Raw genomic sequence first — 26,343 nt, forward strand, 5'->3', positions numbered from 1 at the left:
CTTGCAAGATCTCACCTGCACATCCTTCAGTGCTAAATATTCTGACTTTGTCCAGCTAATTTTCATCCCTCTTTCTTCTAGTGCCTTCCTCCAATCCTCCAGCTTTTCCTCAAGTCTGTCGATGCTCTGCTCACAAAGAACCACTACATCCGCAAAAAATCATATTCCACGGTGCTTCCTTCTTCACATCTTTCACCAGCACATCTATAATCAGGTCAAAGAGGTAGGGACTAAGCGCAGAAGCTTGATAAATCCTACTTTTACTGCAAACTCCTTTGTCATGGCCACACTACTTGTCACCTGTGTCATTGCTCCTTTGTGCATTTCCTTCACTAACCTCACATACTTCTCTGGCATGCACTGCTCTCTCACACTCCTCCATATTTCTTCCCTTGGAACTCTTGTCATATGCTTTCTCCAAATCAATGAAAGCAATATGTAGATCGGCTTGTACCTCACTGTGTCTCTCCACTATCCACTTTAAAGCATGTATTGCATCAGTTGTTCCTTTTCCAGGCATGAACCCAAACTGTTCTTCACACACCACAGTCACCTTGTGTAAACTTGCTTCTATAACTCTTTCAAAAATTTTCATTGTGTGTGCCATCAGTTTAATACCTCTATGGTTACTGCAGGCCTGCACATCACCTTTACACTTAAATATTGGGATCAGTACACTAGTTCTCCACTCGTCTGGCATCTCCTCCTGTCGCCAAATCTTCTTCATTAAATCCCTAAAGGAGCTCAATTCCCTTTTTACTGAGACACTTCCATACCTCAACGGGGATCTGGATTGGGCCAACTAAATCGTTCAAAATGGTTCAAATGGCTCTGAGCACTATGGGACTCAACTGCTGTGGTCATCAGTCCCCTGGAACTAAATCGTTCAAAATGGTTCAAATGGCTCTGAGCACTATGGGACTCAACTGCTGTGGTCATCAGTCCCCTGGAACTTAGAACTACTTAAACCTAACTAGCCTAAGGACATCACACACATCCATACGCGAGGTAGGATTTGAACCTGCGACCGTAGCAGTCGCACGGTTCCGGACTGCATGCCTAGAACCGCGAGACCACTGCGGCCGGCTTGGGCCAACTGTCTTCCCATTTTTCATCTTTTCAACTGCCAGTTCGACTCCATCTCTACTTATATCCATCGTTAATCCTTCGTTTGCCCCTCCTTCCTCAGTTTTCACTCTTACATTTTCTTCATTCAGTAATTTCTCAAAATAATTCAATCACCTTTGGATTATTTTTCCATGGTCATGCAGAATTTTTCCTGTTTCATCATTCATTTGTTTTATAGCTGTTAGATCCTTAGCAGGTTTATCTCTTGGTTTGCCTATCTGTTGTCTCATATCCTGATTTTTCTGTAGTTGTTCGTATGCCTCCCTTAGTGATTCAGCTTTAGCTTTAGCCAAGGCTCATTTTGCCTCCTTCTTTGCACTTTTGTATGCTTGCCCATTCTCAGCACTTCTGAACATATCCCACTTCCTCTTAGTGTCTTTCTTTTACTTCACAACCTTCTGCACCTCTTCATTCCACCACAATGCTTCCTTATGTTTTGACACTCCTCTCCCAGATGTTAATCCAAACACTTCCTCCCCAGTCTTCCTTATAACAGCACTATTTATTTTCCACCACTCCTGCACACTCTCTGCCAATTTTACCTTTCCCAGTACTTTTTCACTAAACTCCTCTCTCAAATTTTTATCCTTTAATTTCAATCACTTAATTTTCCTTTCACATTAATTTATATGCCTCTGTCTTTTACATACTTCCATCTCACAAACCACTACAATCAACTTATGTTGTGTTGCTATTCTTTCACTGTATATGACCTTAGTATTTCACACATCCTACTATTTTTCCTTCTACATAATATTAATCAATTTGGCTTTTATTTTCACCACTCCTGTATGTTATTAGTTTTTCTCTTTTTCTTTGGAAGTAGGTATTCGTAATCCCTAGATCAAAAGTCACTGCAAACTCCACCATCTATTTTCCTTCCTCAGTTCTCTCGCCATACCCCCATCCTTCATGCCACCACTCTTCCCCATCTTTCCTTCTGTCAACATGACCATTTAGATCCCCTCCGACTATCACTCTTTCATTCTCTGGTATTCCTACCATTACTCTATCCAAATCACTCCAGAATTTTTCCTTCTCGTCCTCCAAACATCCCGTTTGGGGTGCACAGGCTATCAGCACTGTTACCATTTCTCTGCCAAACATCGTCTTAACATACATATCATTTACTCTGCTGACTTCACATACCTCTTCTTGAAGCTCTCTGTGCAAAATAACTCCAACTCCATTTCTTGATTCTGGTCTTGCACTACTATAAAGTAGCTGATAGCCTTCATCTAAGATCTTTGCCTCCAGAGGAACATGATATCTGCTATTTTCAAAAATCTTTTTAAAAACATTTCCCACACTGGATGAGTAGTTTGGAATTTTGCTTGAAGAAATGAGAATGAGTTGCTACTCTGACCTGACCAAGCAAGATGTCGCAGTAGTTAGCACACTGGACTGGCATTCACGAGGATGACAGTTCAAACCCACGTCCAGCTGTCCAGATTTAGGTTTTCTATGTTTTACCTAAATTACTTTAGGCAAATGCTGGGGTAGTTCCTCTGAAAAGGCATGGCTGACTTCTTTCCCCATAGTTCCCTAATCTGATGGGACTGATGACCTCGCTGTTTGGTCCCCTCCCTCAAATTAACCAACCAACCAACCAACCAACAATGACCTCATTAAGACCCTGACCTGGATTTTTTAAAATCTCTGGAATGAACTAGAGTGTCAGTTCTACATTAAAGCAAGTCAGTCAAGAGCACAGTAATATCAACTAATCATGGTTCACATAAAATGAAAATAAATTCTACTTTCAATGTATTAGAATTTGTTCTAAGACCCCAAGACTACACAATACAGGAGTAAAGAAATGAGGCCATTTGGTCTATTAATCACATGGTTGGTGAATTAGAATGGGTAGCAGTTTGTTGCTGGATGGGAGAACCCTATATAACGTACCATCACTCTTACCATAAAGTACATTGTGCTCTCTGGAGTGAACCTCAGCTCGTAAAATAAATTAGTTGTCATAAAATGGTAGTAATGGAAATAAACGAAGACAATGAATGTGTAATGCTTGAGGGATTCATTTTGTTGTATCAGTAATGAGGTGGCCGATAAATACATGTAGACGTCTACAGAAATGTAACACATTAATAAGTTTGTTTACACTACATACACTTAATTACTCAGTTAGACATAACTTCAAAAGCTGTAGGTTCTTCTGTGGAGCTGAGTTATATACAACTAGAGTAATGTTCTTGATAGTAACAATATAGTCGTAATGCTGATTTACATATAAACGTCTCTGAATATTAATCATGCTTAGCAGTGTTAATTCAATACTATGTTCCTCACAGCTGTCTTCCATACTAATGTTCATATGTCTACAGATGCACTTGATCTGATGGCAGAGCTCTGAACTGTGGTTGCTTAAAAGGATGCACCAGCCAGAGTCTCGGATGGTGAGGTCATGGATTTGCATCCTCTGGTGGTCTGTATACAGGGTGCCCCTCATCAGGGACAATTTGCAGTGTAACGGTGGTCTTGCCCAGCTGCTCTGGCAAGAGATTAAAAGTCCTGTCCTGTCTCTTGCGTATTTGTGAGTGGTGCATAGCACACTGGGCGAGGAGAGGGGGTGGGGTTCAAAGGAGGTTGACAGAGATGCTGTTGATACCACACATTTAACATTATGAAATTAATGAATTGAGGACTCAGCAATGAGCAAGTTGTAGACTGCATCCAATGTCAGATGAAATTATGCCTGTAATTTGCACCCAGAGTTTATACTCAGTTATTTTAGGAGAAAGAGAGAAATATTTTAATTGAAAAGACTTGTTTATGGTGTTTTACTTGAAACTGTTTGCAGCACTCTTTCTGCAAGTGAATATGGACCTCTGTTCTTGAGCTAACTGCTAGGTCTGGATCAGGAAGTTCTATGATTCTATGGCAACTAAGGTAGCTATTTCTTACCTGCCCATCACACGGTTTAAAGCTGCAGATAGACCTTGAGCGAATCTGATGTCTGAGGATGTTCACACAGAGACTAGGATCACAAACAATGATACTTAAGCAATAACTGGTGCCACCAAATTACAAATATTTTCAATAATCTGGATACAAGTAGTTTTGTAGTTTCAAACAAAAGATCTGAAACTGATTTGTAAATGGCACAATCGGCAAAGAATGGCCAATTGAACAATAGCTCAAGTTCAACAAAAATTTGTAACTAGCGTTGTAATATAACATAATGGAGTAATAGCTTGGTGTAAAAATCAGTATCATGAAGTTTCTTCAGAAAAAGTATACATCGTACAGTAGGTGCACTTAGCAGCACAAAAACTGGCCACTACTCAGAAGTCCAGTGTTCTGCAACATTGTGCAATGCAGAAGTGTCTCAAGGAAGTCTTCTCTTCCAATATAACTGAGCATGGTCAAATGGTACATGTTGCACAGTGTAGATGCAAAACTGCGTGTTCAAAGTTCACTCATTTCTTTATTTTTTAACTACATTTTGTAAGTCTGCTAAATATATCAGTCTCATGGACTATCAAAAATGATTTATTTCGCCTTCTAAGCTATCAATAATAGCAACACCTTCCATGAAAGAATGTTACGATAGAACAGTTTATGCTCAAAGAGTTTCAATTTTCCTACAGTGGCCACTGGCAGCCAGCCACCGGCCACTGGCAGCCTGACCTCAGCTCCTATCAAACCAGGTGAATGCAGCATGATACCTCTTGGGCATGTTTCAACACTCACATTAATAAGCATAAAATTGTAGTCTGATTTTCCGACAAAATAACTTCACTAAATTGAGTGAACAGTGTACAGTTATAGAACGTGTAGGTTAATGTGAGTGTATTTACCAACTGTCATTTTCTTATTTGCAGTTCTAGTATTTATTTTGTTGTTATGAACTGAACTATATGTTTTTAAATCTTATGAATGTTATTTAGAGACAACTGAAAAAAAGGACTATCATTTACAAAAAAAATTGTTTCCTTTGTTTTTAGTACAGGGATGAAAGCACTGGAAGAAGCTTGAAGTAAGTGAAAGACAAAAGTCACAACACAAAAGGATTTTATTGTTTCAGGAGTGATCGTTCTGGCATGAACAATTTTCCACATACAAGAAGTCTCAATAATTGACATATATGATACACTGTGATAATTTCACCATCCTGTGACATTTGCATTCAATATGCAAGGTCCGGAAGTTGGGTATGTGAGTACTGCATAGTCTACTTCAAAATAATAAAAATCAAAGGGGTGAGTAATCATGCATTTTTGTTTGAACGTCATCATGTGGCACTTGTGTCATATTTCAGCCTACGTTTTATCATTTTTTTCATGCAATAGGGAAGATCAGCAGACTGTACAAGGTGCATTCAAGTTCTAAGTCTTCCGATTTTTTTTCTAATTAACTACTCACCCGAAATTGATGAAACTGGTGTTACTTCTCGGCGTAATCGCCCTGCAGACGTACACATTTTTCACAATGCTGACGCCATGATTCCATGGCAGTGGTGAAGGCTTCTTTAGGAGTCTGTTTTGACCACTGGAAAATCACTGAGGCAATAGCAGCATGGCTGGTGAATGTGCGGCCACGGAGAGTGTCTTTCATTGTTGGAAAAAGTCAAAAGTCACTAGGAGTCAGGTCAGGTGAGTAGGGATCATGAGGAATCACTTCAAAGTTGTTATCACGAAGAAACTGTTGCGTAACGTTAGCTCGATGTGTGGGTGCATTGTCTTGGTGAAACAGCACACGCGCAGCCCTTCCCGAACGTTTTTGTTGCAGTGCAGGAAGGAATTTGTTCTTCAAAACATCTTCGTAGGATGCACCTGTTACCGTTGTGCCTTTTGGAACGCAATGGGTAAGGATTACACCCTCGCTGTCCCAGAACATGGACACCATCATTTTTTCAGCACTGGCGGTTACCCAAAATTTTTTTGGTGGTGGTGAATCTGTGTGCTTCCACTGAGCTGACTGGCGCTTTGTTTCTGGATTGAAAAATGGCATCCACGTCTCATCCATTGTCACAACCGACGAAAAGAAATTCCCATTCATGCTATCATTGTGCGTCAACATTGCTTGGCAACAGGCCACACGGGCAGCCATGTGGTCATCCATCAGCATTCGTGGCACCCACCTGGATGACACTTTTCGCATTTTCAGGTCGTCATGCAGGATTGTGTGCACAGAGCCCACAGAAATGCCAACTCTGGAGGCGATCTGTTCAACAGTCATTCGGCGATCCCCCAAAACAATTCTCTCCACTTTCTCGATCATGTTGTTAGACTGGCTTGTGCGAGCATGAGGTTGTTTTGGTTTGTTGCCACACGATGTTCTGCCTTCATTAAACTGTCGCACCCACAAATGCACTTTCGACACATCCAAAACTCCATCACCACATGTCTCCTTCAACTGTCGATGAATTTCAATTGGTTTCACACGACACAAATTCAGAAAACGAATGATTGCACGCTGTTCAAGCAAGGAAAACGTCGCCATTTTAAGTATTTAACACAGTTCTCATTCTCGCCACTGGCGGTAACATTCCATCTGCAGTACGGTGCTGCCATCTCTGGGACGTATTGACAATGAACGTGGCTTCATTTTAAAACAATGCACATGTTTCTATCTCTTTCCAGTCCGGAGAAAAAAAAATCAGAGGCCTTAGAACTTAAATGCACCTCGTAATACCACGTAAGTGACAGATGGTCATGAAACATGGGAATGGTAGAGTGAGTATGTGCTATGTCATGCTGAGGAGTTTAGAGTGAGTAGGGATTCACCTACTAGGCCTAACTTTCACTATCTATTATTTACTGTTTTAATGTTTGTACAGGGTCAACAATACTGGACACCTTATCCACACTGATGGTTTCTAACCACAATTTCAATAACTTTAGCTGAAACATTTAATTAAGCTTTAATCATTAGTTTAATGTTGTAAATTATTGGCAGACGAAATAACCAATCACACAGGCACCCTGAACAGGCATGCATGAAACAAATAGCAGGGTTCATAGCTCAGTCTAGAAGAAACTTTCAGGTAGGTAACATGTCATTGTCAAACGTGTCTTAAAAGTGAACTGAACATTAAAATAACCAGAGGAAACATTTTTTAACAAATGCAGTCTCTGTATAATGTTTTGACAGACAATACATGTTTGCTGTGTATGGTTTGTAATTTCCCAGAAAAGAGAATTTATATTTGAACTCGCCTCATGATATGTTTATGTATGCTCTCATACTAAAATTAATATTGTATATAAATGGTGTTCTGAATTATAATGGTGCAATCATTAGTACCCATGATCTTTGATGCAAATATCGCTGTCAGACTGGCTCTCAAATAGTTTCTTATTATACATATTCATTTTTCTATTTTTGAGATTGAGAGAAATTTAAAAAAAAGTGTTATCCTTTTATGTTGAAAGTATTTTTTAATGAAGTTTTGATATTCCCACTAGCCATTCCAAAATTCACTGTTCACTGAATATGTGATAGAATCTGTGGCTAACAGAGAAGAAATGAGATATGAGTTAAGCAAACTTCTCACTTAACAAGCTGTGGAAGAAATGGGAAAATTACTAATGTCTTCTTTATGAACTGGTCAATGTACCCTTCAAATGAAACAATTTGCAAAGAAGAGTTTGCACTGTAGCCTGTCTGACACACTACTATGTCATGGTAGGAAGATCCCATGTCTAGTATCAATTGACAAGACCTTGGGAGAAGTATATAGTGCACAGCAACCTCCTTCTACCACCAGATGCCAAATATTATCTGTTCACACTGCCCTTTGTTCAAGGAGATGTCTATTGTTAGAGCTTAGTCATTAATTTCCTCTTAAGAAGTTAACTCAGAGGCAAGGAGTTATGTTGCCTCTATGTTAACTCCTCACCAATAACAGTAGTGCATAGGAATGAACAATGAGCAAAATGATGATATTCATACAGAAAAGGCAGTAACAGTCATCCCTTTGATTTTTGTTGCTTTGAATTAAAATATACAATACTCATACACTCAATGGCTGAATGTTGCCTATTAAATGCAAATGTTATGTTGAAGTTAAACAGTAGCAATTTTTCACATTAGTTAATTACTGAGACTTTTTGTAAGTGGAAAATCATTCATGCCAAACGATCTTACAATATCTCACAAATTTACACCTTTATCCATTTGCAACCCTTATTTCATAAAATATATACAATGTTAATAAGATTCAAGAATGAAAAATACAATTCATAACTGCAAGAGAGCTACTAAAACTTCAAAAGAAAATGACAATTGATAAATACACAAGCAGTAATGTATGCACTGTGCACTTGGTTATTTTTCATGGAACCTCAAACCACAATAAGAAACAATTTGATTCTTACCAATGTGAAAGCACAAATGTCCAATATTCACCATGCCATATTCACCTGATCCAATAGCAGCCAGTATCAGGTGGCAAGTGGTGGTAGCTGGTTGTGGATGATTGCAGTGCTCTTTCATGGAAAGTGTTACTATCCCTGTTGGTGTCGAAGGTGAAGCAAATTTCTTTGTGGTTCCATCAAATTGATACCTTTATCACACTGCCAAAAAGGTGAAAAAAAAGTGACGGACTAAATGTACTCGAACTTGCGACTTTGCATCTAAAAAAAATAAAAATAAAAGCATGTTTGAACACACATGCCGATACTAGTCCAGCCTGCAGGTTGCACTGTTCTATTTGACCAAGAATGTGACACCTGTGCAATGTCCTCAATACCCTGTAAGTTACAGTTGTGGTCTAAACAATGTTCTTTGTAATTGAGAGTGCATCATATGGGAACTAAGTGAACTCAAACATGGGCACATTGTTGGTGCTTGTATGATGAGTGCTTCCATAACCAAGGTGACTGATGTATTTGGTGTTTCAAGAGGCACTGTATTGAAGATTTATACTGTCTAACAACGCTGTCCCTCAGTTCAATAACCATGATGATAATTAAATAATCAAGTTTCAAAATTTCTGTCAGCATCAACTAAAATGTACAATTTTTAAAGCAGGAAAATGGAATTGTAGACGCATTGATACTAAGTTGATTGTAGTGGTAACTGCCAGTCAATAAAATACACTCACCTTAATTTCTCATAGAAATTGATGGCTCACCCCACTGTCCTGTAAAATTTGGAGGTTGATTCCTTCAGAGGTCCTGGTCTTGGTATGTTTATGAAAGGAACATTAACCTGTCAACATTAGATGGTCACATTAACCTGTTAATATTAGATGATCATAGTATATTCTTGAATTCAGTTTGGGCAATAATATGGCACATAATACATTGCAATGGTCAAAAATGATTATTTTACAATTAAAAACTCTTAAGATTAACTAGTCTCACCAATGTAATACAAACTCTTGACTTCCTTGATACCATCTGATTTTACCATGCACATTTCACAATACGAAATTTCACATCATTAAACCTGGATGTAAGGCATGGTTATGGCTTCCCACATCCATCCCCACAAACAGAATGGAGACTTTTGAAAACAAAGACAGCAAATCTCATTTGTCTAAATAGTTTGTATGGTAATATTATAGCAGTTTTGAGAAGTCATTACAAAGAAAAAAATAATCAAAACCCAAATGTATTTTACAGAAAACATACAATTAAATATTGCTAAGAATAATTGTTGGTTAATCTTCAACATATAAATATTTTCCAGTTAAAAAGAAACAAGCAAACTTCACAGGATAATTAAATGAAATAAATGTGGTTTCAAAATACAAAAGAAAAAAAAAGTAGAAATAAATTCAAATACTAGATATAATAACAGATCAGGAATTCATGAAGGCTGTGACAGACACACGTGTATTCAGGGAATTCTTTGATGACACTGATCACTATTTAATCTGCAGTGAAATTGCTATTGTGGGGCCGAAAGTGCACGAGGTCAGGTCCATATGTAGGAGGATAAGAGTGGAGAAACTTCAGGATAAGGAAATCAGGCACAAGTACATAACAGTGATCTCAGAAAGGTACCAGTTAGTTGAATGTAGTCAATTACAGTCATTGGAATAGGAATGGACAAGGTACAAGGACACAGTACTAGAAGTGGATAAAGAATGTCTTGGAACAGTAATGTGTAAAGGTAGGATGAAGCAAACAGCTTGGTGGAATGACACTGTCAAGGCAGCCCGTAAAAGGGAAAAGAAGGCGTATCAATAATGGCTACATACTAGAACTCAGGTAGACAGAGAAAGTTATGTTGAAAAAAGAAACAAAGCCAAACAGGTAATTACAGCATCCAAGAAGAAATTTTGGGAAGACTTCGGAAACAGATTGGAGACTTTGGGTCAAGCTGCTGGATAACCATTCTGGAGTGTAATTAGGAGTCTTCAAAAGGGAGGTAAGAAGGACATGACAAGTATTTTGGACAGGTCAGGAAAACTGCTGGTGAATCCTGTTGATGCCTTGGACAGATGAAGGCAATATTTTGAAGAGTTGCTCAATGTAGGTCAAAATACAATTAGTAATGTTTCAGATTTCGAAGTACACTGGGATAGGAATTATGATGGAATTAGGATCACATTTGAGGAAGTGGAGAAAATGGTCAATAGATTGCAGTGCAATAAAGGGGTGGAGGTAGATGAAATTAAGTCGGAACTCATCAAATACAGTGGAATGTCAGGTCTTAAATGGCTACACAGGATAATTGAAATGGCCTGGAAGTTGGGACAGGTTCCATCAGACTGGACAAAAGCAGTAATCACAGCAATCTTTAAACATGGAAACAGAAAAGATTGTAACAGCTACAGAGGTATCTCTTTAATCAGCGTTGTGGGTAAAATAATCTCACGTATTAGTTGAGGACCAATTGGATGAAAATCAGTGGGAGTTTAGGCTTCTTAGAGGTTGTCAGGACCAGATCTTTAGCTTACGCAAATAATGTAGAAGTGTTATGAGTGGAACAGGGCATTGTATCTATGCTTTTAGATCTAGAAAAGTCATATGACTGGGTTCCTAGGAGGAAGTTATTGTCTGTTCTACGAGATTATGGAATAGGAGGCAATCTTTCGCAAGCAATTAAAAGTCTTTACATGGATAGTCAGGCAGCAGTTATAGTTGACGGTAAATTGAGTTCATGGTTCAGAGTAGTTTCAGGGGTAAGAGAAGACTGCAACCTGTCTCCACTGTTGTTCTTATTATTTATGGATCATATGTTGAAAACAATACACTGGCGGGGTGAGATTCAGATATGTGAACACAAAATAAGCAGTCTTGCATATGCAGAGGACTTAGTTGTGATGGCAGAGTCGATTGAAAGTTTGCAAAGTAATATTTCAGAGCTAGATCAGAAATGTAAGGAGTATGGTATGAAGATTAGCGCCTCCAAAACGAAAGTAATGTCAGTGGGAAAGAGATATAAACGGATTGAGTGCCAAATAGGAGCAACAAAGTTAGAACAGGTGGGCAGTTTCAAGTATTTAGGATGCATATTCTCACGAAAGAATTGGAAGCGAGGTGCAGCAAAGCTAACGCAGTAAGCGCTCAGCTACGATTTACTCTCTTCTGCAAGAAGGAAGTCGGTACCAAGACTAAGTTATCTGTGCACCGTTCAATTTTTCGACCAACTTTGTTGTATGGAAGCGAAATCTGGGTGGATTCAGGTTACCTTATCAATAAGGTTGAGGTTATGGATATGAAAGTACCTAGAATGATTGCAGGTACTAGTAGATGGGAACAATGGCAGGAGGGTGTCCACAATGAGGAAATCAAAGAAAAACTGGGGATGAACTCTATAGATGTAGCAGTCAGGGCGAACAGGCTTAGATGGCGGGGTCATGTTTCACGCATGGGAGAAACAAGGTTACCCAAGAAACTCATGGGTTCAGCAGTAGAGGGTAGGTGCAGTCCGAGTAGACCAAGGAGAAGGTACCTGGTTTCAGTTAAGAATGATTTTGAAGTAATAGGCTTAACATAAGAAGAGGCACCAATGTTAGAACTGAATAGGGGATCGTAGAGGAATTTTATAAGGAGGACTATGCTCCAGGCTGAACGCTGAAAGGCATAATCAGTCATAAATGATGATGATGATGATGACATAACAGATGTGAAAAAATATAATGATTCTGAAAACTCTGTGATGATTTTGTCACCCATAAACAGCATTCCAGGGGCAATATGGTTACTCTATAGTGTCACATTACTGCGAAGAATTATGTGACCATTTCGGCTAATCATATCCATCCCGATACAATGTTCCACTTCCAGTGGTGATACTGTGTTTCAAGAAGACAGGGCTCCTGTTCACACAGCTTTCATTGTCCTAGACTGTTTTTGTGATTACCAGAATGAACTGTTGCGTCTCCCCTAGCCACCACAGACACCATATTTCAATATTATAGAATCTTTGAGGTCTACTTTGGAGAGAAGGATGTGTGATCACCATCCACCAACATCATCATCACCTAAAATTGTCATTATTTTGCAGGAAGAATGGTGTAAGAATCCCTAGAAAATAATTCAGGACATGTATTTAGCCGTTTCGAGATTACACGAAGTTGTTTTGAATGCCAACTGTTTTCCTACACAATATTATGGATGGTAACATGTTGTTTTTTTTTTGTTTACCTATTTTTGTCAAAAACTAAATGTTGCTTTATTTACCATTAGAACAGTATCTGAAATAAGTGACAGTTCAACATGAAAACTAGTCTACTTCGCATATTTTCATACGCTTATGTCATATGGCATTATTTTTTAGGGTAATTCTGATTTAAAAAGGGTATTTTTGGCTCAAAAACAGGCTGTTCGAGCTATGTGTGGTGTAAGTTCGAGAACCTCTTGTCGACCCCTATTCAATAGTCTGGGAATTCTGACATTGCCCTCACAGTATATATTTTCTTTAATGTCATTTGTTGTTAGCAATATTAGCTCATTCCCAAGAGTTAGCAGCTTTCACTCAGTTAATACTAGGCAGAAATCAAATCTGCATGTGGAATGCACTTCCTTGACTCTTGTGCTGAAAGGAGTGCACTATTCTGCTGCATCCATAAGCTACCACAAGAACTCAAAAATCTTAGCAGTAGCACAAACATTTTTGAGTCTAAACTGAAGAGTTTCCTCATGGCTCACTCCTCCTATTCTGTCGAGGAGCTCCTGCAAGAGCTGAAAAATTAAGCAAATTCCAGAGTTACTTTGTTGATTTTCTTTATTCAAACTTACGAATTGTCGCCTGAATACATGTCTTATATTTCATTTTATCTCCCTAACTATTGTGTTATAATTTCATGTATTGACTCGTTCCATGACCATGGAGACTATTCCTTAATTTGATCACACGGAACAATAAATAAATAAATAAATAAATAAATAAAAATGAATCAGTGTCTTTTCCTGGAACACAAAGGGCTACATGGATGTACATCAGAGATGACCTACTGCTCAAAACCCAGGGGAAGAAAACCCCAGGTTCTACCAAAGGTCAACAAAGGCTAGATCCATGACAAAACAGTAGGAGGAGGACATCAGAAAAAAGACACACAAGGTGTCCCATCTAGGGAACAGCCTGAAGCCCCCAAAAGCAGAATGTAATGAGGGGACATACATCCACCATCTTCCACCACTTACCACAGATACCCCACTCAAAACTGTCTAAGAAAGACTAGCAACATGGGCAGGGCAGGAGAAGCACATATATAGATATAGAATGAACAAGTTGAACAGACCATGCGACAGGGAGGAGGGAGAGTATAAGAGCAGGAAGAATGAAGGTCAGAGTGGACCACAAAGCCCAGAAAGCTACAGACCAATCTGGGCAGAAGAGGCAACAGTGTGTTCTGTCAAACCCTCAATGGCCCTCCCTTAAAGAGAGAGGTAAAAGAACTCTTCATGAATAAGATGTAAAACTAAGTCAGTTGCTGAGGCACTGTCTCCCTAACATCAGAGGTAGCGACAGGGAGATTAAGAGTCTTGACAGCTGAAAATCAAAATCCATGGGTGACAGCTCATGACTGCGGCTTTCATATGCTCCCTTTCCATTAACATTCAGTGATACCCACACTAAAGGATCAATAATAGAAGCAAAAGTTGTCAGTGATACTTAGAACACCATAGCTGCTGCTAGACCACTGATGGCCACAAGAAAGAGAGGGACACTCAATTCAGAGGACTGCAGAACCCTATTCTCTTGGATATGGTGGGTACTGTGGGAAGCACCAACTCAAACCTGGAAAGTACTGTTCAACAAGAAGTTCTGGATAAAAATTGGGAGCAGACACCAGAGACCCCACTTGTGTACAACAGCAAGGATGTGGTGTCACAAGCCTTTGCAGGTCAAAGAAGGCAAAAGCTGTTCAGCTGTCAGATACCAGGTAAACCATGTTATCATTAGTGGAATGGCCTTGGCAGAAACCACCAGGGATAGATCCAGAAGACTGAGACTCAAGAAGACATCATAGTTGCTGGCTCACCGTGGGTTCAAGAAACTTACAGAGAACAATGGTGAGACTATTTGGGTGATAACTATACATCCCTATAGGGTGCTCAGCCAGTTTCAGTACTGTGACGATGATGCTTTTTTGCCAAATTTAATGGGAACTTGCCCTCATTCCAGATGCAGTTAAGGATGGAAGGATATGATGCTGACAATTCACTGATAGGTGCTTGATTATTTGGTTGTGAATGTGGTCCAGCCCCGGAAATGTATTGCAGCAGTGGGCTCGGACACTGATTAATTACCACACACTGAATGGCTACAAGTGGCGTGTAGTAAAAGATGATGCTTTCGCTCCACCTGTTGTCTTATGACATGAAAGGCAGGCTGATAATTTTCTGGGGCAGAGAAGAACGAATGAAACGTTTGATGACTGGGTCGGGGTCAGTGAAGACAGTGCCATTCAAGGTAATAGCAAGTACTCCTGCAGGTGTCTCGTATCTATAGAAATGTATGATCTTTGCCTAACCCTGTGAAGGAGAGATACATGGTTTGATGGTTGACACACATTGTTTCCAGCATTCTCGCTTTCAAATGCAGAAACAGGGGGAACTACTTAAAAGATGTAGCTCAGCCACATGGTCAAAAAAAATCTGCTGCAATTCCACTACAGAGTAATGTTGTCGATGCACTGCGAGGCCATGAAGGGATCCAGGCAGCGGGTTATGCCCTAGGGTCACCTGCTGCCACTGGTTGAGGGGTTATGGCAGCAACACACACAGATTCTGGGTTCCATTGTGAGGTGCAAGCCAGGGCATCAGCGGCTGTCATAATCTCTGCCTCAGTTCCAGGAGTAGAACAGGCAGCATCTGGTGGCATGGGAGGCCTATAGAAACTCCTTCTTCTTGGAGGACTCCTTATCGTTTCTCTGCTTACAGGATTTGGATGACAGAGAGCTTCTCTGAATCAGTTTCAGACACTGATGATGATGATGATCGTAAACAGCAGCCTGTGGATCCTCCAGTCATTGCCTGATGTCCAGTTGTTGACTAGCAGAAGCCTTGAAAGAAAATATTCTAAGGGACTACTTTCTGGCGAGAGAAGCCACAGGAAGGTGATTTGTCTCTGGCTGGGAAGTGGGGACCAATGACCCCGGTGGGTGGGAAGCCAATGATCCCAATGCAGATGTTGGGGAAGCACCAAGAGGAGAGCCCCCAACCATCAGGAGGCCAGGCATGGTCAAACAGCTCTGAGAACCCACTGTGTGGGTTGTAAGGGGTGGAAGGATCATTTACAAAGGGGGCAATGTCATCTTAGCTGTGGCATGTGACACTGTTGTACATGCTGGGTGCTGTCAGTCACACTTCTTGGCCTCTTGATAAGTTAATTCATCCAGAGTCTTACGTTCTCATATTTTATTGTTGTTGTTGTTGTTGTTGTTGATGTCTTCAGTCCTGAGACTAGTTTGATGCAGCTCTCCATGCTACTCTATCCTGTGCAAGCTCCTTCATCTCCCAGTACTTACTGCAACCTAAATCCTTCTGAATCTGCTTGGTGTATTCATCTCTTGGTCTCCCTCTACGATATTTACCCTCCACATAGCCCTCCAATACTAAATTGCTGAGCCCTTGATGCCTCAGAACATGTCCTACCAACCGATCCCTACTTCTAGTCAAGTTGTGCCACAAACTCCTCTTCTCCCCATTTCTATTCAATACCTCCTCATTAGTTACGTGATCTACCCATCTAATCTTCAGCATTCTTCTGTAACACCACATTTCAAAAGCTTCTATTCTCTTCTTGTCCAAACTATTTATCGTACATGTTTCACTTCCATACATGGCTGCACTCCAGACAAATACTTTCAGAAACGACTTCCTGACACTTAAATCTATACTCAATGTTAACAAATTACTCTTCTTCAGAAACGCTTTCCTTGCCATTGCCAGAATACATTTTACATCCTCTCGTACTTTGGCCATCATCAGTTATTTTGCTCCCCAAATAGCAAAACTCCTTTACTACTTTAAGTGTCTTATTTCCTAATCTAATTCCCTCAGCATCACCCGACTTAAATTGACTATATTCCATTCTCCTCGTTTTGCTATTGTTGATGTTCATCTTATATCCTCCTTTCAAGACACTGTCCACTCTGTTCAACTGCTCTTCCAAGTCCTTTGCTGTCACTGACAGAATTACAATGTCATCGGTGAACCTCAACATTTTTATGTCTTCTCCATGGATTTTAATACCTACTCCGAATTTTTCTTTTGTTTCCTTCAACTGCTTGCTCAATATACAGATTTAGTAACATCGGGGACAGGCTACACAACCATGTCTCACTCCCTTCCCAACCACTGCTTCCCTTTCATGTCCCTCGACTCTTACAACTGCCATCTGGTTTCTGTACAAATTGTAAATAGCCTTTTGCTCCATGTATTTTACCCCTGCCACCTTTAGAATTTGAAAGAGAGTATTCTAGTCAACATTGTAGGTTTGCCTTTCCTTAATCTATTTTCTAAGACAAGTTGTAGGGTCCGTATATCATCATGTGTTCCAACATTTTTGCAGAATCCAAACTGATCTTTGCCGAGGTCGGCTTCTACCAGTTTTTCCATTCGTCTGTAAGGAATTCACATTGGTATTTTGCAGCTGTGACTTATTAATCTGATAGTTTGGTAATTTTCACATCTGTGAACACCTGCTTTCTTTGGGATTGGAATTATTATATTCTTCTTGAAGTCTGAGGGTATTTCGCCTGTCTCATACATCTTGCTCATCAGATGGTAGAGTTTTGTCAGGACTGGCTATCCCAAGGCCATCAGTAGTTCCAATGGAATGTTGTCTACTCCTGGGGCCTTGTTTCGACCCAGGTCTTTCAGTGCTGTGTCAAAGTCTTCACTCAGTATCGTATCTCCTATTTAATCTTCATCTACATCCTCTTCCATTTCCATAATATTGTCCTCAAGTTATCGCCCTTGTATAGACCCTGTATATACTCCTCCCACCTTTGTGCTTTCCCTTCTTTGCTCAGAACTGGGTTTCCATCTGAGCTCTTGATATTCATACAAGTGGCTCTCTTTTCTCCAAAGGTCTCTTTAATTTTCCTGTAGGTAGTATCTATCTATCTTCTGCCTTCACTACTTCATCCTTCAGAGCTACCCATTCTTCTTCTACTGTCTTTCTTTCCCCATTCCTGTCAATTGTTTCCTTATGCTCTCCCTGAAGCTCTGTACAACCTCTGGTTTAGTCAGTTTATCCAGGTCCCATCTCCTTAAATTTTCACCTTTTTGCAGTTTCTTCAGTTTTAATCTACAGTTCATAACAAATAGATTGTAGTCAGAGTCCACATCTGCCCCTGGAAATGTCTTACAATTTAAAACCTGGTTCCTAAATCTCTGTCTTACCATTATATAATATATCTGATACCTTCTAGTATCTCCAGGATTCTTCTTTGTATACAACCTTCTTTTATGATTCTTGAACCAAGTGTTAGCTATAATTAAGTTATGCTCTGAACAAAATTGTACCAGACGGCTTCCTCTTTCATTTCTGTCCCCCAATCCATATTCACCCACAATGTTTCCTTCTCTCTCTTTTCCTACTCTCGAATTCCAGTTATCCATGACTATTAAATTTTCGTCTCCCTTCACTACCTGAATAATTTCTTTTATCTCATCATTCATTTCATCAATTTCATCATCATCTGCAGAGCTAGTTAGCATACAAAATTGTACTACTGTAGTAGGTGTGGGCTTCGTGTCTAACTTGGCCACAATAATACATTCACTATGCTGTTGGTAGTAGCTTACCCACACTCCTATTTTTTTATTCATTATTAAACCTACTACTGCATTACCCCTATTAGATTTTTTATTTATAACCCAGTATTCACCTGACCAAAAGTCTTGTTCCTCCTGCCACTGAACTTCCTTAATTCTCACTATATCTAACTTCAACCTATCCATTCCCCTTTTAAAATTTTCTGACCTACCTGTCCAATTAAGGAATCTGACATTCCACGCTCCGATTCGTCGAACGCCAGTTTTCTTTCTCCTGATAATGACGTCCTCTTGAGTAGTCCCCGCCCGGAGATCCGAATGGGGGACTATTTTACCTCTGGAATATTTTACCCAAGAGGACGCCATAATCAATTAACCATACAGTAAAGCTGCATGCGCTTGGGAAAAATTATGGCTGTAGTTTCCCTTGCTTTCAGCCGTTCGCAGTACCAGCACAGCAAGGCCGTTTTGGTTATTTTTACAGAGCCAGATCAGTCAATCATCCAGACTGTTGCCCCTGAAACTACTGAAAAGTCTGCTGCCCCTCTTCAGGAACCACACGTTTGTCTGGCCTCTCAACAGCTACCCCTTCGTTCTGATTGCATCTACGGTACGGCCATCTGTATCGCTGAGGCACGCAAGCCTCCTCAACAATGGCAAGGTCCATGGTTCATGGAGGTAGGCATATTTTCTTCTCTTTCTGAAAAATGATGAAATCTGGCAAGCAGGGAGAATGGTTCTTTCAACAGATATCATAGATTGGGGAAGGGCACAAAGAGCATTCACATGCAATGGTCTTCCACAGTCTCTATGGATGAGGCTAGGATTGCAACATGAAGACATTCTCCAATTTCAAACACTTAAAACATCACATGGGAGGAGGTGTGGAACAGATGGTTTCATATTGTATTGGTATACCATTACCTTGACATTTGCAGGCAATGAAATGCTCTCAAAGTCCAACCTCAAGGCACTGGTAGCAACCCTATTGTCCTTTGGGTCCCTATGGACACAACAGACAAAGTGCACACTCCACAGCTCTAAGTCAGTGCATAGCTAATCACCAGATTGCAAGAGATGGTCTCAGTGAAAAATGATGACCTGAACAATATTTGGACTATTGTGTGGAGTGACAGTCACTGATAAGTCACCCAACTTAATACATCCACCTACAGAGCAGCCAGGGATGGGAACATTTTAGGGTCACATCTCTCTGCATTAAACAAGGACTTGCTTTCCATAAAGAGCGCTGGGGTCATATGACCACCAGCAGGAGAAAATTTCACCTGCTTCACCATGGTGCCACCAAACCTCAGCAATGACTACCTGGCCAGTAATCTGTTGCTAAGAGTCCCTGTGCCCCAGTCATGATGGGAACACACTCGTGGCATACATCAGTTTTCAGCTCAGGCACCAATACTGTGATCCCAATGGGGCTACCACCATGGAGGTATTTATTTAATGACCACCCCACCACAGGATGGCTAATGAGTGAGGCTACCACAATGAAGGTATTTAATGACCACCCAACCACAGGATGGCTAATGTGCTAAGTTTTGGGAGTATTATCTAAGTAAAGAGAAGGGTGCAAAGATAGAAAGGGACAAAGGTGGAACACACACCACATTAGATGACCTTCCCTGCATTATTCACACTTCTGGAGAATCTTGAAAGTTGCTGGCAGGTAGAACCCAACAATGGGGACCATGTATTTATTTAATTAAAAGTTTTATAAAATGCTGGAAGTGGAATCTCAAGTCCAAAATTATAAGCAGTGTCCAAGAAGGGTCTGCACCAAGAAAACCATCCAATGGAGAGCCAGGGATGGAAAGGGACTGTGGAAGTACAAGCTTGGACCATGCAAAGGGGGAAGGAAGTAATGCTGTGAAGGCTGAAGCCCATGATAGCAAAGGATGTACTCACAAATGAGTTGTAAGCCCCCGGAGGGAGGGGGGGGGGGGGGGGGGGGGAAGGTCGAGGGCAACGACTTAGACATCTTAGCAAGAAACAGATCTGAATTTTAGAACCATTTTTAACACAGGAGTGCATACGAACCATAAGACTGTGATAGTATCACTGACTACAGGTGTTCAAGAAATGTTTAGAATGCTAGGAAAATATTTTTACTTAGCTGGAGTAACAGGATAAAAATATCAGAGTATCCGATTAGTAAACATCACCAATTTAAGCAATGGCAAAGCATAGCTGAACACAATTTCTATGATGTGAAAATTAGCATATGGAGAGCAATGCAAGAAGTGCTCTATGACTTTGAAAGTAAAATTCTGACAGACCAAAATGTCTATTGCTTATAGTCAGATTGACTAACAAAGTCAGTAAGCAGATCAAAATCATCTATTCTGATGCTCAGTGGCCACATCATTCCAGGAAGCAAAAAAGAAAGGAAGTCAAAATATTGATTTCGGTCCTCCAAGACTGCTTCTTCATGAGAGGTTGTAATAGAGGTTCTCCTTTTGGACATTTGGGCTTGTCATCTTTATCCATTAGCAGAAGTCACAGGGAGGAATTTAGAGAGAACTTGAAATTTTTTCACATTCAATATTAGTGTCCAGACACTGTACAATTTCTCACAACCTAAATGTCAAAGTCAGCCAGTATTTTAGGCTAGACACAGTTTGTTAGGATCACTGAAAGGCCATGTTTCAATGAGTGACATCTGTGGCAATCAACAGGATAAACAGAAGTGTCACATATGGTGCTGGGGATGTGAGGAGAGGATGAACTGCAGGAGCGATGCACACTCTACTCCCAGCTCCGATTTGATGGCATGCACTTCTCCTTCCCAATCCAGTCCTATTTTTTAGACTCTGATACATATGACATTGGCTGTGGTGGGCTGTCCTGGCATTTGGTGGGAAGTTCGTCATCGCATCAGTGTGTCACTCATGTTCCATTTGATGAATATACTGAGTCCAAATCCTAACTACTCTGACACACTCTCCTTACTCAGCCCCCACCGTATGGTACAAATCTTGTATCATAAGGGGAATTCAAACCAACATCTACAAAAGTTAGATATGTTAGCTAAAACAACAACAACAACAACAACAACAACAACAACAAAATTACATGCACCTGCTTCGAAACTAGAAATTAATATATGGTTTGAAATTCTTGATGTTTGTGTACCTATTCTCAATGGTCTTCCCAGACACTTCCTACTAAAACATACTAGAGGGCATAAAGATATAAGAATCTGAGAAGGGCATCCTAACTTCACTGTGAATGATTATAAATTATAATCCAAAAATTGCAACAACTGATCTGTAGCCCAGGTTCAATTGGAAACATACCATATTATCATTACATTTTATCAGATTCTTCTGTCACAAGCACTTTGATGTCTTTGAGGATTAAACATTTGACATTAAAGAATCTTGATCTGTTATTGTTCTCAATCCAGTCAGATACAATATTTGCTCTGTCTTTTTGCATTTCTTCTTTATTCAGTTTGTTCATTGTATACCCATGTGTACCATTACAATAGGGATCGCTACCTGACAGTAAGATGTCTGAGATGTTGCGTCCACCTGTACATAATACTCTCTCTCACTTTTTCTCCTACTCAGTCAACTGCCTGTGCAGTTGTACATATCATTAAATGGAATTTACACAATGCTGAGTTTTGCAACTAATGCTGTGCTACTGTTTCTGTGTTAGAAATTTACTTGCACATAGAGCATATGTTTTAATTCTGGAGAACACTTAAACTACATTTTATTTTTAACCCCAATTTTAATATTATGTCAAAAATGAAGCTTCTCATAGTACATGTCTCACATCACACTACATGGAATTTTATCTGTCCTATTCAGCATAATCCACCAACGGCCTTGCCGCAATGGTAACACCGGTTCCCCGTCAGATCACCAAAGTGAAGCACTGTTGGGCTGGGCTAGCACTTGGATGGGTGACCATCTGGTATGCAAAGTGCTGTTGGCAAACGGGGTGCACTCAGCCCCTATGAGGCAAACTGAGGAGCTACTTGATTGAGAAATAGCGGCTCCGTCTCAGAAACTGACATACGGCCGGGAGAGTGGTGTGCTGACCACATGCCCCTCCATATTCGTGTCCAGTGATGCCTGTGGGCTGAGGATGACACAGCGGCCAGCTGGTACCATTGGGCTTTCATGGCCTGTTCAGGAGGAGTTAAGTCTTTTTTTACTTTTTATTCAGGACAATTCACTTGAGACATGAATGCTAATATCATGTAAAATAATTTCATTTTTTAAATTAATTTCCTAATATTATCTTACAAATTTTATCAGAAATGTAGTTAGTTTTAAGCCATTAACATTATTTTCCTACATAAATGGGCTGATGCCATTGATGTCATGTATCAGAGTATATACGTGGACAATAGAAAAAAAATCCTGGATTTCCCTGTTAAAAATACAGTTTTCCCCAAGTGAACATACACTTTTTCCATGTTAAGTGACAGTACACTTTCCCTCAGAACTGTGGAACTTAGCAATACTTTGAATGGTTAAGGTTATTACACCAGTGTAGAATGTCTTCCCTGCACTTTAGAAAAGTAAATCCAGAAAAAGAAACTTTTGGGAAAGATCTGTGACGTGCAGCATGTCCTGTTCACTATAATTCATTTGAGAAAGGAAACATGGAAGGTAATAGCATGTAACATAATTTCAATCTTCCCATATTAATTTCCTAGAATTATCTTACACATTCTGATCAGGAGTGCAGTAGTTTTTTATATCATGAGCATCATTCTCCTACTTAAAAAACTGGTGTTACTGATGTCATTAGTTACTGTAGCTTATTGTAGCATACATATTTGATATATTGGGGAATCCTGTAGTGATACTTGGCATTTGAGAAGGAAAGAATGTAAATGTTTACATGCTGACCACGGGCATAGGCTCTCAAGACCTCATCTTCCCTTTGTATCACTTTTTCTTGTGGCAGCCTCTAATACTTATTACACAAATGTTCTGACACTTGCTACATAGGTAACTCAGTCAATGTGCTCAGCCTCCCCAACCATCTGAAACACCATCACTTCAACACTGTGGCTCTCAATGCAACACTGCATCCAAGTGGGTCCTTGAACCTCTGCACAGGCAAAGGACAATCAATGCGTATACTCCCTATGAACTGTTGCATCCCCATTAACCAGACAACAATTCCAAATGGTACTGAATATTTACTATCCCAAGTGGTAAGCCTCCACATGATTATTTTTGAATGTAACTAAATACTTGCCCATCATAACCTTTAAGACACCTATCTGGGCAATCCCTCTCACCATGAAAACATGTGATATCTTTTTGAAAATGTAGTCACAGCTTCAATAAAATGACAAAATGCTTTATTGGCCACCATCCATTAGGGGAAGTTAATTAACTGACAATCTGAAATTGTCTTTTTGCATTAGTACTACCACCCAAACTATGTACACTTTCAACTGACCTACGTCCCAAAGTCAGCTTCTATTTCAGACTAGAAGGGGTTAGCTCTGGTTCTGGTTGCTGACAGGCCACACTTTGATGGATAGTGTCTCTGGTAAGCAATAGGATGCAGGAGAGAAATGTTGTGTGTGGGTCCACAGAAAGTGTGCAGAACACGAGTTGAAACTCACTGTCTCCAACTTGATAGCATGCAGCTCTCCTTTCCAATCATTTCCTATTTTTTGGACTTTGCTGCACCTTAAACTTGCAATGGGAGTCCCTACTGGCATTTGGTCAGAACAATCCTGCCACATTCTCCTTTCTCAGACCCCACTGATTGGTACACTTCACATGAATGCCAAAATAGCAGATACTAAGATCTGTGAAGGCAGAATAGAACAGTCACTATTACCACATAAAAGTGGGAAGGCATCTGGACTGGATGAGACACATGTGAGATTCTGTCTATTTGAGATGTAGTTTGTCACATGACATGAACTATGATTGGCTTACAAAAGCGCATCACAATCTCCCAATTTCAATGCTTCAATAATTAACGTGCTGTGTTTGGTGGAATTCGAATTTATACTTTCGTAATATGAAAATATGTAGTGTACATGTCGTAGGACACAGGGGTTTTGAAAGGTACATAACTATTGGAAAAAAGTGCATGTCATTACAGTTTTCAAGAAGGGTCATCATACGTATGTTGATATTTATAGAACCACATTACTGATGTCATTTTGTTGCAGTATTATGTTACATGTTTAAGTACTGCGATGTTTTAGTAGAACAAAAATTTCCTCCTTAAAAACCAATAAAGTTTCTCCTAAATGAGAGCTTATGAAACTCAGCTTTATGTTAGTCTGTAAGATTTAGACATTGATGCGCAGGATGACTTGAGGAAGGCACCTTATCAGTTCTGCACTACCATTTAGTGAATAAAATAAAAGCTTACTTAGTATTGGGAGAGATTTATCACAAATCAGATAATGTCAGGAATACAAAAGGGAATTGTGATATGACCATTACTATATACAGTATGTATAAATGATGTAGTAGATAATGTTAAGAGGCTCTATGAGACTGTTCACATGAAGCATAATCGTCTATAAGGATTTAGCACTGTCACAAGAATGTATCGAATTCCAGGAAGATCCACAGAGCATTGATGATTGGTATAGGGACTGTCAGTTGACATTAAACATAATAAATGCAATGTATTGCACATAAATATGTGAAAAAATGAACTAGTGTATGATTACACTACTGGCAAAAAATTTGTGTGAATAGTATATATGGTAAAATACTCAGGAGTCATCAACAAGAGCAACCTGAGGTGAAGCAGATGCCAGGTTGATATTCATTGGAAGAATCTTAGGGAAATGTTACTCATCCATGAAAGAAGTGTCTTAAGAAACAGTTTTTGAAAAATTCACAGGGTCTGCCATAAGTCCAGGATCCTTGTCAGTTGGCTTAATGCTTTGAAGGTAAGTAATATAGCTCCTGCGGCACACTGATTATGCTACAAAAAAACGAGCAATGTAGGGCCTATGTCAGCCACTTCTCAGTTTTGTAAAAATTTTCTAACATTGGTCTTACTCTCCTGTCTGTACAAATGTACTCTATAATGCTTGTACATGGGTGGGACAGATGTTTTGCTACCAGCGGTACGGCCAGGCGAAATGGATGACGGCCTGGGGCGGCAACTGCTGGGTGGTGCAGGAGAAGAAATGCGCTGTGGTGGAGAAGGAGAACTTTTGTTCCTATGAGCCTTCTTGGAAGGTCGTTTAGTCGAAGTACTGGTCAATGACTGGGAGTTCGGGGTACATAAGAAGTCTTCAAGGGACGGTTCCTTCTTGAAGCCCCGTGCATCTGACTTCTGGGTCTTACTCTTGGCAGAAGCTGATGAAGGTGCTTGTGTCGTAGGGGTGACGGGAGGAAGAGGAGATGTTGACTGGGCAATCTTAGCACTGACCGAACAGACAACCGTAGCACTAAAGGTCAAATCGCATGTATGCATCGATACCTCCCTGCTAGGGCAAGGAGAGGGGAGGACAGTACTGTATTTCCCTGCTGGGAGCAGCGTGGGCTTCTTACTAGCAGCTTGGGGGCAGCCGAGGTGGACACTTTCTCTCTGACCCGAATTTCCTGTACACAGCGTTCATCCTTGTAGATGGGACAGTCACGAGAGGATGCTGTATGGTCACCCTGACAGTCCATGCAACGTGGAGATGTATGTGGACAGTCACCATCATGAGCATCCCTGCCACAAGTGACGCATTTAGCCGCATTAGAACAAGACTGGCGGTAGTGGTTAAAATGCTGACACTGGTAGCAACACGTAGGTGTTGGGACATAGGGGCGAACAGAAATAACCTTTGATGCGCAATGGCAGCTGAACATGATCAAAGATCAAGAAACGTGTCCGGGTCAGTACAAGGTCATTGTCTACCTTTTTCATGACCCTACGGACAGCTGTCACGCCCTGCTCGGCGAGGAAAGACTAAATCTCCTAGTCAGTAAATCCGTTGAGTAATCTAGTAGATACCACACCACGTGACAAATTCAAAGTGTGGTGAGCCTCCACTCAGACAGGGAACATGTACAGGGTGGCCTGAAAGAGGTTTTGT

At 40.3% G+C, this 26,343-nt stretch overlaps 1 protein-coding gene and 1 pseudogene across 7 annotated transcripts in view; one reads left to right on the top strand and one right to left on the bottom strand.

Annotated features, from left to right (window-relative positions):
- Window positions 1-26,343, bottom strand: part of LOC126295198 (uncharacterized) — a 289,435-nt gene that overhangs the window by 26,482 nt on the left and 236,610 nt on the right. For 6 of the 7 annotated variants that reach the window (XR_007552409.1, XR_007552414.1, XR_007552413.1 and 3 more), the window contains one exon: window positions 9,197-9,303. The gene's annotated coding sequence lies outside the window, so the exon portion shown is untranslated. Of the gene's footprint in view, window positions 1-8,622; window positions 8,667-9,196; window positions 9,304-26,343 lie in introns of those variants that run through there. The other variant, XR_007552411.1, reaches the window with a different exon arrangement.
- Window positions 22,126-22,244, top strand: LOC126295581 (5S ribosomal RNA; annotated as a pseudogene).

This window comes from Schistocerca gregaria, chromosome 11 (assembly GCF_023897955.1).
Source record: "Schistocerca gregaria isolate iqSchGreg1 chromosome 11, iqSchGreg1.2, whole genome shotgun sequence".
In the NCBI taxonomy this organism is placed as follows: Eukaryota; Metazoa; Arthropoda; class Insecta; order Orthoptera; family Acrididae; genus Schistocerca; species Schistocerca gregaria.